This window comes from Mixophyes fleayi, chromosome 6 (genome assembly GCF_038048845.1).
Source record: "Mixophyes fleayi isolate aMixFle1 chromosome 6, aMixFle1.hap1, whole genome shotgun sequence".
In the NCBI taxonomy this organism is placed as follows: domain Eukaryota; kingdom Metazoa; phylum Chordata; class Amphibia; order Anura; family Limnodynastidae; genus Mixophyes; species Mixophyes fleayi.
Genome location: NC_134407.1, coordinates 118,397,305 through 118,411,943, shown reverse-complemented (window position 1 = coordinate 118,411,943; position 14,639 = coordinate 118,397,305).

The following is a 14,639-nucleotide window of genomic DNA, read 5'->3' as shown; positions in this document are numbered from 1 at the left end:
AAGCTTACAATCTATGGGACAATGGGAGATTGACACATGAGGTTAAGTCTACATTTTGCATTTTGGCCCAGCCAGACCGCAAAGGTAAAAGTGACTCATAAGCTAAATGAACCGTCACACAACAATGTTGGTCAGGGGGCAACCGTCCCGCGTGAAACTGTGTAACAGGCTAAAGGTAGCGAGGTTAAGAGGGTGGCCGAGGAATATTATAGGCTTGTCTGAAGAGGTAGGTTTTCAGAGAACGCTTGAAAGTTTGTAGACCAGAGGAGAGTCTTACTGTGCGAGGGAGAGAATTCCATAGAGTGGGTGCAGCCCGAAAAAAGTCCTGTAACCGGGAATGGGAGGATGTAATGAGGGTGGATGAGAGACGCAGATCTTGTGTAGAACGGAGTTGCCGAGTTGGGAGATATTTTGAGACAAGAGAGGAGATGTATGTTGGTGCAGCTTTGTTGATGGCCTTGTAGGTTAGTAAAAGTATTTTATATTGGATTCAGTACAAAACAGGCAGCCAGTGTAGAGACATACAGAGTGATTCAACAGAGGAAGAACGATTTGCAAGGAAAATCAATCTTGCCGCAGCGTGCAAAATAGATTGTAGAGGTTTGAGTCTGTGTTTGGGAAGACCAGTAAGGAGGGAATTGCAATAATCAATGCGGGAGATGATGAGTGCATGAATTAAGGTTTTTGCAGTGTCTTGCGTGAGATATGTGCGAATTCTGGAAATGTTCTTTAGCTGTATGTAGCAGGATTTAGATATAGAGTCAATGTGGGGAACAAAGGATAGATGTGAGTCAAGGATTACACCTAGGCAGCGAGCTTGTGGGGTGGGATTTATGGTCATGTTATCAACAGAGATAAAATGTCAGGTATGCTCTTGTTGGTGGGTGGGAATATTATTAACTCTGTTTTAGAAAGATTAAGTTTGAGTTGGCGAGAGGACATCCAAGATGAAATGGCAGAAAGACAGTCAGTTACACGGGGCAACACAGATGTCGAGAGATCAGGAAAGGACAGATAGATTTGGGTATCATCCGCATAGAGATGATACTGAAAGCCAAAGGAACTTATTCGATTTCCAAGAGAAGCGGTATAGATAGAGAACAGCAGAGGACCTAGCACTGAGCCTTGTGGTAATCCAACTGATAGGGGAAGCGGAGCAGAGGTGGCTCCAGAGAAATTAACAGTTAAAGAGCGATTAGAAAGGTAGGATGAGAACCAGGATAGAACAGTGTTTTGAAGACCTAGGGATTGAAGCGTTTGTAGGAGAAGAGTGGTCAACGGTGTCAAATGCAGCCGAGATATCCAGGAGAATTAGGAGAGAGTAAAGGTGTTCAGTTTTAGCAGTGATCAGATCATTGACAACCTTAGTCAACACAGTCTCTGTGGAGTGTTGAGAACGAAAGCCAGACTGAAGAGGATCCAACAGGTTGTTAGTGGAAAGAAAGCGTGTGAGGCGAGTGTAGGCAAGTCTCTCTAGAAGCTTGGAGGGGCACAGCAGCTGAGAGATGGGACGGTAATTTGATAGAGAGTTTGGGTCGGAATCTTGTTTTTTTTAGAATAGGAGTAATCACTGCATGCTTGTATAGTGATGGAAGGATGCCAGTAGAGAGCGAGAGATTACAGATTTGAGTTAGAGGTGAAATGAGCACAGAAGACAGGGATCTACCAATTTGCGAGGGAATAGGATCAAGAGGACAGGAGATAGAGTAGAAAGATAAGAAGAGCGTAGAAATTTCCTCTGAGAGGGTGTCAGAGGGTAGTGGGAAGAAATTGAGCTGATTGCTTGTCGAGGAAGAGGATACCATTTCTAGTCTGATCTTGTCAATCTTGTCCTTGAAGTAGGAAGCAAGAAACTGAGCACTGATAGTAGATGGAGGGTTCGGGGTGGGAGGATTGAGAAGATATTTAAATGTATTGAAAAGGCGTTTGGGGTTAGAAGCCTGAGCATAGATAAGAGATTGAAAGTATGTTTGTTTTGCAGTGTCCAGAGCATTTCGATAGGAGTGGTAGACAGAAGTATATGTGAAGAAGTCATTAGAGGTGCGAGATTTATGCCATTGACGTTCTGCTTTACGGGACAGTTTTGAAGATTTCGTGTTGCTTTAGTGTGCCACGGTTGACATCGAAGTCGACGTGTAGTATGTAGTGTTGCTGGTGCCACTTGATCAAGGGCCGTTTCTAAGGTTTGGTGAAAATGGGGTACTGCCATCTCAGGGGATGAGAATGTAGAGATAGGGGAGAGAAGGTGTTGGAGAGAGGTGGAAAATTGTTGAAGATTAATAGAATTCAGATTTCTGCGGGTATGAGGAGGCTTGGTAAAGTTAGACAGTAGAGAGGTTAGAGCAGTGGGGGTGAGTGAGTAGCTGATAAGGTTATGATCCGAGAGGGGGAAGGGTGTGTTAAGAAAAGATGTAAATGAAAAGATGTAAATGATTCAATATTCTCTGTAGAGCGCTCCGTAATATGATGGGGCTATACATTCAGTGGCCGCATTATTAGGTTCTTAAACTCTTGCTCAATAATGAAAATATCTAATTAGCCAATCATGCAGTAGCTACTCAAACCATAAAAAGCACATATGGTGAAAAGGTTAATTTGTTGTTCAAGCCAAACACCAGAATGGAGGAAAAATGTGATCTAACTGGCTTTGACCGTGGAATAATTGTTGTGCCAGATGTGGTAGTTTGAGTATCTCAAACTGTTGTTATCCTGAGATTTCATTGCCAAACAGTCTTTAGAGTTTACAGAAAATGGTACACAAAATAAAAAACATCCAATGAGTGGAAGTTTTGTGGGCAAAATGAGAAAAAATTTGCCTTGTTAATGAGGAATGTGTGGGGTAATACTTTCTTGGTACGCATTAGGTCCCTTAATTATAATACAGAATCATTTACATACCACAGCCCACCTGAGTGCTCTTGCTGATGATGTGCATAACTTTATGGCCACAACCTGCCCATCTTCTAATGGCTACTTCCAGCAGGATAATGCATCATGTCATATGTCATCTCAAGCTGGTTCCACAAACATGACAATAAATTCAGTGTGCGCCAATGGCCTCTGCAGCCACCAGATCACAATCCAATAGAGCAACCTTTAGGATGTGGTGGAATTGGAGATTCACAGTATGAATATGCAGCCGAAAAATCTGCAGCAACTGCATGATGCTATATTGACAACATGCACAATAAACTATAAGGAATATTTCTAGCACATTGTTGAATCTATGCAACAAAGCATTTGAGTCATCTCAGCAGGGGAGCAAGGGATGTAATGGGATGAGAAGGGACACGCCTGTAACAGCCCCTTTTGACAGACAGCCACTCTCAGAGGAGCCCACTATCTAAGGCCACTCCTGACCCAGCGCCTGGACCATAGGAAATCTTCAGGGTGTAGAGGAAAGAGTGAGAGCCAGGGATGCTGGGTTGTTTTGTTTTGGTTTCCACTCTGGGAAGAACTCCAGCATTAAAGTATTCTTCTGCTGGACTGAACACTCTGCTAGGACATCCAGGGGACTAGAACTCCTTAAGCTAGTGGAGTAAGGGACAGATAATCTGGCATTTATTTACTGTTTGTATATAGTATTAGTAGTGATTATTTTTAAAACAATAAATGTAGTTGTACCTTTTGTATTGTGCCTGAGTGACTATAAGAACCCTAGAAGGTACTGGGTATGCTTCCCTTGCATATAAAGGCACCCCTGAGTGGCAAACCAACGTGAAGTAGGTATAATTGGGCCAGGTATCTTCACAATTTGCTTTATTGGACTTTTAAAAATAGCTATATGTTCTTATATGGATACGTGGCATGGCCTGCTCAATATAGAAATGGCCGACCCTCTCCCAAATTTTTCTATGGGGGCTGGCCATGATTTGTTCCACCCTTAAATTAAACTGTATAAATCAAAGTAATACAAATTATTATGTTAGTTTGTATAAAAGATGAGAGCAATTTCTGTAACCACATCCTTAGTACATTTAGCTCCTGTGTTTAGTGCTAAAACTATTCAGGATTGGATTATACTGGTAATTTTTAGAGATGAGCGGGCTCGGATATCTGAAATCCGAGCCCACCCGAACGTTGCGGATCCGAGCCGGATCCGAGACAGATCCGGGTATTCCCGCCAATTGCAAAACTGAAACCGAGGCTCTGAGTCATAATCCCGCTGTCGTATCTCGCGATACTCGGATCCTATAAATTCCCCGCTAGTTGCCGCCATCTTCACTCGGGCATTGATCAGGGTAGAGGGAGGTTGTGTTAGGTGGTCCTCTGTCCTGCTATATCTCGTGCTGTGCTGTGCTGTGATGTTCGGTTCTGTGCTATTCAATTCTGTGCTCTGTCCTTCTGAGTTCAGTGGTGCTGCTGGGTCCTGTGCTGTGTCCTGTTCAGTCCAGTGGTGCTGTGTCCTGTGCTCTGTCCTTCTAAGGGCATTGTTATTTCCCCATTAATCCCAAATTATAAAAAATTACAAAAAAAGTAATTATAAAAAAAATTAAAAAAAAATATCCTAAAACAATCCTGCAGTGTAAGTCCATTGGTTCTGCTATATTACAAAGTTCACTGATTCTGCAGTATAAGTCCAGTGGTACTGCTATATTACAAAGTTCACTGATTCAGCAGTATAAGTCCAGGGGTACTGCTATATTACAAAGTTCACTGATTCAGCAGTATAAGTCCAGTGGTACTGATATATTACAAAGTTCACTGATTCAGCAGTATAAGTCCAGTGGTACTGATATATTACAAAGTTCACTGATTCAGCAGTATAAGTCCAGTGGTACTGATATATTACAAAGTTCACTGATTCAGCAGTATAAGTCCAGTGGTACTGATATATTACAAAGTTCACTTATTCAGCAGTATAAGTCCAGTGGTACTGCTATTACAAAGTTCACTGATTCAGCAGTATAAGTCCAGTGGTACTCTCCTGTGCCGCATATAATTTTTAAAGGCTTTGCCGAGTGTGTGTGGCTTAGGGGTACGCTCTCTTGTGCTACATATAATGAAAAACAAAAATTTGGAGGATAAAGTAGGGAAAGATCAAGACCCACTTCCTCCTAATGCTGAAGCTGCTGCCACTAGTCATGACATAGACGATGAAATGCCATCAAAGTCGTCTGGCAAGCCCGATGCCCAATCTCCTAGTACAGGGCATGTAAAATCCAAAAAGCCCAAGTTCTCTAAAAATAGCAAAAAGAGAAACTTAAAATCATCTGAGGAGAAACGTAAAGTTAGCAATATGCCATTTATGACACGTAGTGGCAAGGAACGGCTTAGGCCCTGGCCCGTGTTCATGACTAGTGGTCCAGCTTCACCCAAGGATCTAAGCCCTCCTCCCCCCCCTACAAAAAATTTAAGAGAGTTATGCTGTCAGCAACAACAACAAAACAGCAAAGAACTCTGCCTTCTAAACAGATGACATCACAAATCCCCAAGGCGAGTCCAAGGGTGTTGGTGGTTGTGAAGCCTGACCTTCCCATCACTGTACGGGAAGAGGTGACTCCATCCAGCATTTGCAGCACACCCTCTGCATATGTTGGAAGGATCACCCACAGTGTAGATCCAGATTTGGATAATCAACGTGTCAATGTTGTACACCGGGAGGAGGCTATTGATGTAGCTGGCGCTGTGGAGGAACTTGATGATGAGGATGGTGATGTGATTATTGTAAATGAGGCACCAGGGGGGGAAACAGCTGATGTCCATGGGATGAGAAAGCCCATCGTCATGCCTGGTCAGAAGACCAAAAAATGCACCTCTTCGGTCTGGAGTTATTTTTATCCAAATCCGGACAACCAATGTATGGCCATATGTAGCTTATGTAAAGCTCAAATAAGCAGGGGTAAGGATCTTGCCCACCTAGGGACATCCTCCCTTATACGTCACCTGAATAACCTTCATAGTTCAGTGGTTAGTTCAGGAACTGGGCCTAGGAACGTCATCAGTACAGGGACACCTAAATCCCTTGGTCCTGTTGGACACACACCACCAACACCCTCCTCGTCAACTTCCTCCACGATCTCCATCAGATTTAGAACTGCAGGCCATGTCACCAGCCAGACTGAGTCCTCTTCTATACGGGATTCATCCGAGGAATCTTGCAGCGGTACGCCTACTACTGCCACTGCTGCTGTTGCTGCTGTTAGTCGGTCATCTTCCCAGAGGGGAAGTCGTAAGACCGCTACGTCTTTCAAAAAACAATTGACCGTCCAAAGGTCATTTGCCATGACCACAAAATACGATAGTAGTCACCCTATTGCAAAGCGTATAACTGCGGCTGTAACTGCTATGTTTAGACGTGCACCCGGTGTCCGCCATCAGTGGAGTGGGATTTAGAGGGTTGATGGAGGTATTGTGTCCCCGGTACCAAATCCCGTCGAGATTCCACTTCACTAGGCAGGCGATACCAAAGATGTACAGAGAAGTACGAGCAAGTGTCCTCAGTGCTCTTAAAAATGCGGTTGTACCCACTGTCCACTTAACCACAGACAAGTGGTTCTGGGCAAACAAAGGACTATATGACTGTGACAGCCCACTGGGTAGATGCATCGCCTTCCACAGCAACAGCAGCAGCTGCATCAGTAGCAGCATCTACATAACGTCTGCTCGTGCCAAGGCAGGCAACATTGTGTATTACAGGCTTTAATAAGAGGCACAACGCTGACAACCTATTAGAGAAAATGAGGGAAATGAGGGATATTATTTCGCAGTGGCTTACCCCACTTAGACTGTCCTGGGGATTTGTGGTGTCAGACAACGCCAGTAACATTGTGCGGGCATTGCATATGGGCAATTTCCAGCACGTCCCATGTTTTGCCCACACCGTTAATTTGGTGGTGCAGCATTACCTCAAGAGTGACAGGGGTGTGCAGGAGATGCTTGCGGTGGCCCGCAAAATTGCTGGACACTTTCGGCATTCTGCCAGTGCCTACCGCAGGCTCGAGGCACATCAAAAAAGCATGAACCTGCCCTGCCATCACATCAAACAAGAGGTTGTGACGGGCTGGAACTCCACCCTCTATATGCTGCAGAGGATGGAGGAGCAGCAAAAGGCCATTCAGGCCTACACCCAGGCCCGGCGCTCCCATTAGGCTATGAATCTTACCTGCATGAAGCTGCTCCTCTCTGCTCTGTCTTTTTCCCTCCGCTCACTTACAGTGACAGGCCGTGATGATGTCATCATCACGGCCCGACAGTGTCTGTGAGTGGAGGGGAGAAGACAGAGCAGAGAGGAGCAGCTTCATGCAGGTAAGTTAAAGAACGACATGGGGAGGGGTGGGGAAGGGATGTGAGGGGAGGGAAGCGCAGCGGCGATTTTTAAAGGGGGGGCTGCGATTTTTAAAGGGGGGGCGGCGATTTTCACACTGTGCCTAGGGCGCCAAGGACCCTAGCACCGGCGCCGCCTACACCACCATCTACGACATAGGCAAAGGAGTGGGGATGCGTCTGAGTTAAGCGCAGTGGAGACTGATTTCCGTGTTGTGCAAGGTTCTCCAGCCGTTTGAACTTGCCACACGAGAAGTCAGTTCCGATACTGCCAGCTTGAGTCAGGTCATTCCCCTGATCAGGCTGTTGCAGAAGCAGCTGGAGAAAGTAAGGGAGGAGCTGGTAAACCATTGCGATTCCACCAAGCATGTAGCTCTTGTGGATGAAGCCCTTCGTACGCTTTGCCAGGATTCTCGGGTGGTCAGTATTTTAAAGGCAGAGGAATATATTCTGGCCACTGTTCTCGATCCTCGGTTTAAAGCGTATGTTTTGTCTCTGTTTCCGATGGACACAAGTCTGCAGTGGTGCAAAGACCTGCATGTCAGGAGATTGTCCTCTGAAGAGGACTGTGACATGCCAACAGCTCCACCCTCATTTTCTTCCACATCTGTGGATGCCAGGAAAAAGCTCAGTTTTCCTAAAAGAGCCGCTGGCGGGGATGCTGATAACATCTGGGCCGGACAGAAGGACCTGCCAACCATTGCAGACATGTCTACTGTTGCTGCATTGGAAGCTGTCACAATAGAAAAAATGGTGGAGGATTATTTTGCTTACACCATCCAAATAGACATGTCAGACAGTCCATATTGTTACTGGCAGGAAAAAAGGCAGTTTGGAAGCCTCTGTACAAACTGGCTCTATTTTACCTGAGTTTTCCCCCCTCCAGTGTGTACTCGGAAAGAGTTTTTAGTGCAGCGGGGAACCTGGTCAGTGAGCGGCGAAGGAGGTTGCTTCCTCAGAACGTTGAAAAAATGATGTTCATAAAAATGAATTATCAATTACTCAATCAAGTACAGCACTGCCCTCCAGATAGTACAGAGGGACCTGTGGTTGTGGAGTCCAGCGGGGACGAATTGATAATGTGTGAGGACGAGGAAGTACACACTGTAGGGGTAGAGGAATCAGAGGTTGAGGATGAGGACGACATCTTGCCTCAGTAGAGCCTGTTTATTTTGTACAGGGAGAGATGAATTGTTTTTTGGTGTGGGGGCCCAAACAAACCAATCATTTCAGCCACAGTTGTTTGGTAGGCTTTGTCGCTGAAATGATTGGTTTGTTAAAGTGTGCATGTCCTATTTCAACAACATAAGGGTAGGTGGGAGGGCCCAAGGACAATTCCATCTTGCAACTCTTTTATTGCCATTATGTGACCTATCAACAGTCGTTTGCCATGAGCACAAAGTAAAACAAAATTAAAACAAATTCAACAAATTAAACCAAAAGTAAAATGCCCTGTCATAATCAAAAACAAGAGGTATTGACGTGCTTGAACTACTGTAGTGTTTATAAGTTAGAAACACTACACTTGAAAGCTTGAGCCTTTAATAGAAAAAGTCACTCTTCATTGCATGAATATTTGCAACAGCGACAATTTTTGGGTTAACAAAGTCAACAAAATAACACTTCGACCCTGTCTGTCTTTCACATACATGGGATCTCAATGATGAATGCTCTGTACCATGGTCGTCTAAAACAAGAGTTATTTACGTGCTATAACTACTGTAGTTTTTATAAATTATAAACACTACACTTGAAAGTTGGAGGAGGTATTGTGGCCCCGGTACCAAATTGGGTACCGGGGCCACTCCACTCTTCAGTCCAGATAGAGGCGTATTAGATATTAAACAACGTTGACTGTTGCTGCCAAATCATAAATTAATGAAAATGACCTGTCATCGTCAAAAACAAGAGGTATTGACACGCTCGAACTACACCCTGTATATGCTGCAGAGGATGTAGGAGCAGGCAGCTGTGCAGTGGAATTCAGACCATTTGAAGGCGGAGGTATTGTGATGGAGGTATTGTGGCGGAGGTATTGTGGCCCCGGTACCAAATTGTGTACCGGGACCACTGCACTATGCAGTCCAGAAAGTTACCTCGGTGAAACGTTTTGGACTAAAAACAATATTGTGAGGTGTGAGGTGTTCAGAAATGATTGAGTGGAAATGATTGTTATTGAATGTTATTGAGGTTAATAATAATTTAGGAGTGAAAATAAACCAAAAAACTTGTTTTTAACACTTTTTTTTTTTTTTTCAAAAAAAATCTGAATCCAAAACCTTAAATCCGAACCAAAACCTTTCGTCAAGTGTTTTGCGAAACAAATCCGAACCCAAAACCTCAAGCAAATCCGAATCCAAAACACAAAACACGAGACACCAAATGTGGCCAGTGCACATCCCTAGTAATTTTATCATGGCAACAAATCTGCCACAACAAATCTCCTTTATTTGTTTCTATATAGCAAACTACAAAAGAGACTTTGCAGTAGGCAGACATGAGGGCTTATTTAGTGCAAATTTGTCATAAACCATTACATTCAGACATTTGTTTTCATAGTCTTAACTTGAAAAAAAGCAATTGCTTATTGGTGGCTATAGGATATTGCGCAATATTTTAAATGACTAAATAATCCACAAAATAGAAAGTGCTGACTTAAGGTGGCCACACATGACACTGTCCTGCCGTTTACCCTGAGCTCCATGTGGCTGGATCACTTTAGCCTGTTAGTTCAACTACAAATCAACCACACATGCAAGTTTTATTGCAATCATTTACTAGTGGAGTTTACAAACACTCTTTAATGATCCTATCAGTTACATCAATCATTTTTGGGCAGTGCTTTGCTTCTGCGCTACAAATGCTGTTAAATCGATATATGTGTAGCCAAGGATCAGAGATAATCTTAATGCCATGTTGCAGGTTGAATCAATATTCATGGAAAATGCAGTCAATTAATTAGGAATCACTGCCTTATGACAATTTGATCAGGTTTTATGATATTACTGGATTCTAGTTGGAATTGATAGGCTGTAATTTAATGAATCTTGGATCAACCCACAAGATAGCTGCCTCTTCTGTGTGTACTGGTGCACTTAAGTGTCTGTTAGACACAATTTGCTGCATATTGCTGCCTTCAGCAGTAATGCACATCCAAAAATACCACTAATGCCTATTTGCTAAGTATCCATAAATTTAAAGAATGGTAGTATGCTTGGATAATATTATAAACAAAGTATTGTTTGTCTCTGCTTGTTAAGAAAAATCAAGTTTATTTGTTTACTATTAACTGTCCAATAACCAGACATTATATTGATCTAGCATTTATTTCAGAATATTTAACCAGTCTTCATGATAATTTAGAAAATTGGGATATGCTATACTATAATTTATGAGTGATATTTTAATATATTACTATTTGTATTTATATTTTTTATTAAAATAAATCCAACCCGTTGTGAATAAAACTATACATAAAATTGGTGTATGCTTGTAGCCAATTTAATAAATAGGCAAAATCGGCATCAGCTTTTGGACTGCCAACTAGAATTTGGCTGCTGTGTGGGAGATTCCTCTTTCTCAGGTAACCAGTATCATGTGAAGACAATTTGTTTTCAATCATTTCCCTTTACAACTAAAATGAAGTCTAAATATATCCTAGTCAGGGGCAGATCTAGACTTCTCTTTTAGGGGAGGAAGGGCAGTTTATTGATTAACCGCAAGTCTTTACCCTCTCCGGTCTGTCTGCTCCCCCTCTTCAGGCCCAATCCCTACCCCTCTCCATCCTGACGCCTGTTGGCCCTGTGACCTACAACACTGTGTCACACAAATTAATTTATTTTGCGATACAAGTTAGTCAGGTTTGTTCTTTGCTTAATTTTAAGTAATACACTAAATAGCTATAAAATCACAATGAGTAACAGATAACAGAGATATCTGTTCCCCTCATCACACTTCAGCCCCCTCCCCCCTCATCACACTGTCCCCATTCATCACACATTTCTTTGCTTACCTTCATTTTTTCTGTCTTTTTTCTGTCAGCTGCTCCTCTCAGGTGGAGGAAGGGCGATTGCCCCAATTGTACCCAACTGGATCCTCCCCAAATCCTGTGCAGCCCTAACCCTTTACTTAGCGGTAATACAGATAGCTTAAGCACACATCTTTACTGTAAACACCAAGCATTACTGCTTTTTGTGAAAATATGATACTCTAGTTGTGAGGTGCAGATACAAGTTACCCCATTTGTGTTGCAAAGTAATGGCGGGGAGCACTAATATGATTACTCAGGGCTCAGTAAAATATTCAGGGCTTTGCCTTTTAATCCAAATGAATGACAGGAAATGAAAAAGCTTTCTGAAAATGAACAATTTACAACTTCTCACTGTTTAGTTGAACTGTCTCATAGCAAGTATATCTCAATCTCTTACTGAATTTTTCTGTGCAATTCAAAACTATTAAAATATAACACATACTCTACACTAACACTTGAAAAGATGTTCTACAAGGAAAACAAAACTTGCGCTACTTTGTTTACAAACTCTGCTTAGAGTGTTGCAAGCAGACTGCTGCAGGAAGGGATGACTCACAGCCTATTGGCCAGAAAAGTTGTAATTGCAGTCGAATGTTGAAGGCTTTCCATCAGATGGAAGTCCGACTCCCAGGAATGTGAGGGCCTTTCCAGCAGGAGACAGCCTGTCTGCCACTAAGGAAATCAAAGTGAATGCTACAAAGTGGCTGCTTTTTTATCCCTGGGATTCTGCTATTTCTGCAGGGAAATGGAACTGATTTCAATAATGCACACAGTGTGAATACATGTATCAGGGAGCAATGCTGACATTAACAATAATGACTTACACAGGAACTTATAGAAAAGTGATTTTATATATATATATATATATATATATATATATATATATATATATATATTTGTAAAAATAATCCAGAGAATGTTTAGGAGAAAGTGCATATATGTGTGTGTGTTTACCTATTTTTTTTCTGATTATTGCACCACTAGGATGGATACATACTGTTTACTAGTAGCTATAATGAAATTAAGTCCTGAACTGCTTTATTACAGATGAGAAAAAGTGGGTGGATGAGGGAACTTGGCTTTCCATAGCAATGGGGTACCTGATTTGGTTTTAAGAGGTACCATGGAGGGCAATGTGTGAGCAGAGCAGATTAAGACTGAATAGGATGGTAGTCAGTGTAGGAAATGCAAACCAAGCACGCTATGATTGCCAAAGGAATGTTCCCTTCAGAAATGTCACCTTGTTAAGCATTCTAATTAATAAAAATGTTAAGGCTTCCTTTTGACCTCTGTTTCAGAATGCTACCATTTTTCTTCAGTTTGAATGTGACTGCATATGGTTACAGTATACCCATGATTATAGTATAATTGCCCTTATCTAATCATGGTGTCGAAGTCAGCAAATTGGATAAAGTCATTTAAATTAAAGTCTAACGAACTTGGTTGTCTTTGTCTGAATAGATGCGTACGGTACGCTACGACGTACCAGGGCACGCTGCGGCGTGAAAGGGCGTACGCATCCACTACACGTGGCAGCAACAGTAATTGGTCTTTTACCATACATTCGCACAAACACGCATACTTATAAAATAGTACACATTAATGGTAGTTGCAACACATAGTCAGTTATGTCGAAAATATAGTAGTATTTATATGTTATATCAGAGTTACATGCATATTAGTGAAATACACGGAACGGGTTGAAGGAATAACATCATGAGTGGTATCATAATGAACCTTGTTACATATCCTACTGTTTGGTTCATTCTGCGAGGGAATCGCAGAGTGCATACACAAGTTATGAATGATAGGGAATTATGAACTACTTAAGACTAAGGAATCTTGGCGGGAAGAGCAGAGCATACCCCCTGCAGAGATGACCCCCTCCTTTGGATTCCTTAGGATGAACCAGCCAATGATTGACAACCCCTTGGACATTCCTGAGACCTGGACCAATAGATGCAAGCTATACCATCTTCATTGTATTACTGTATTTGATTGTGTATATAAGCAGCAGCTTGTGATCCAGTGTGCAGACATCTTGTCCCCAGACTTCAGGATTGAATGACTGCACTGGATCCAGAGCGCCTGCGATAAGTAACGGCTGTATTTACTATTACTTCGCTTGAGCATATTATTCTACTTATTGCGAATAAATCTTTGTGCGTTGGAAACACAAATCGAGTTTCGACAATCGTTATTGGTTAGCGACAATACGCACATAACAATTTTGGGGCTCGTGAGCTTTGGAGGTTTCGTTGCCGATGATACACAAGACCAATGGATTTCGGTTCCGCAACAAAGGGTGGAGACGCGTCATAAACGGGTAAGAACGCATTGTGTTCAAAACCTGAATTTTACTCTGTGTTGTGAAACCGAATGTCCGTTTTGCATTATCTAGGGCCCGCTAACTAGAACCTAGGGACAAAAGAGAAAACTGTTTCTTTTTACTGTCATTGTGCGTTTTAACTGTATTGCATTGCTTAGCGTATGTGTACTTCCTGCTTTGCGTATGTGAACTTCCGGTAGATTTTCCACGTGGTTAAACAATCGTTTTGATAGTTATTATACATGCATAGTATAATTACTTGTGAAAGCCTCTGAAATATTATTACTGTTGTTGGAAACTTTTGATTTTCTGCGCAGAAAAGGTGTATAGTGTGTGATGTTGTAACGTAGATACACTGTTCATTATTCATTGTGCTCAGTTGCTGTCTGACGAGGCGGATTGCCCAACTGAAGGACGGTATACAGGGCAGGTATACCGAATGCGAAAACCGGGTTTTCGCAAAGCGCTACCAATAGATCGCAAAGTTTGCTAATAATTAGTATTGGTAGGCAGTGCGATCTAACTGCACCGTTAGTGCGAATTGGTGAAGCAGCTAGGAGGAATTATATTGGAAAGGCTGGTTGATTGTATCGACTTTGTTCTCCCAGTTATAATAAACTCAACAGATTTTTGTGGTTGAGCCAGGGTATCGAGGAGCTGATAGCCCTTGGGGCCCACAGTGATATTTCTGTATTAGGGATCCTCGCCTGGTGCGAGAAAAGCGAGTGAACGCGGCTAAAGGAAATACGTTCACCGAGCATTAGAGATCTCTAGCTGTGATTATAGCAACAGAGTTGGAATTGTTAGCCGGAAGGAACAGAGCATTGCGGTGTGTCTGTGTTCCGGGTAGAAGGTATATTGTTCAACATGAGTGCTAAGCATACGTTAGAGATGGTCAGTGTACTGCCTAAGGAAGGCCCTATTGGTTCAGCTAGGTTTCTCATGTATAAGAAATATGGTGCATACGCAACTGTGTATTGTGACATGTGGGTCAAGATGACCAAAGATTGTGAT